This window comes from Myotis davidii, unplaced genomic scaffold, assembly GCF_000327345.1.
Source record: "Myotis davidii unplaced genomic scaffold, ASM32734v1 scaffold93, whole genome shotgun sequence".
NCBI classification, from domain to species: Eukaryota; Metazoa; Chordata; class Mammalia; order Chiroptera; family Vespertilionidae; genus Myotis; species Myotis davidii.
This window is the reverse complement of record NW_006292095.1, coordinates 10,502,821-10,503,399: the sequence shown is the minus strand read 5'-3', so window position 1 is coordinate 10,503,399 and position 579 is coordinate 10,502,821. Positions and strand designations below refer to the sequence as shown.

General features: G+C 49.9%; 1 protein-coding gene across 1 annotated transcript in view; it reads right to left on the bottom strand.

Moving 5' to 3' along the window:
- TEX15 (testis expressed 15) overlaps window positions 1-579 on the bottom strand; it is a 68,433-nt gene that overhangs the window by 5,887 nt on the left and 61,967 nt on the right. The window lies entirely within an intron of this gene.

Below are 579 nucleotides of genomic sequence, written 5' to 3'. Positions count from 1 at the left end.
GCGAGAGAGCGAGAGAGCGAGAGAGAGAGCGCACTATCAATTGGCTGCCTTCTGTATGTGCCTCAGCTACAGACAGAACCCACAACTCAGGCATGCGTCCTGACCAGGAATTGAACTGACAACCCTTCGTTGTACAGGACAATGCTCAACCGAGCCACTCTGGCCAGACTAAAATGCTGTATTTAAAGAAGCAAAACTGACCTGGCCAGTGTGGCTCAGTTGGCTGGGCATCTTCCCATGCACTGAAAGACTGCCAGTTCAATTTCTGATCAAGGCATATGCCCAGGTTTGCGGGCCAAACTGGGTTTTCAGGCTCAGTCCTTGACAGGGGTATGTAGGAGGCAGCTGATAGATGTCTCTCTCTCCCCCTCTCGCTCTAAAGATCAATAAAAACTATATGTTTAGCTCGGCTAGCTCGGCTCTGTGGTTGAGCCTCTACTATGAACCAGGGGGTCACATGCTTGGGTTTCAGGCTTGGGTTTTCAGCTTAATCCCCAGTAGGAGGTGTGCAGGAGGCAGCCAATCAATGATTCTTTCTCATCATTGATGTTTCTACTTCTCTCTACCTCTCCATTCCTC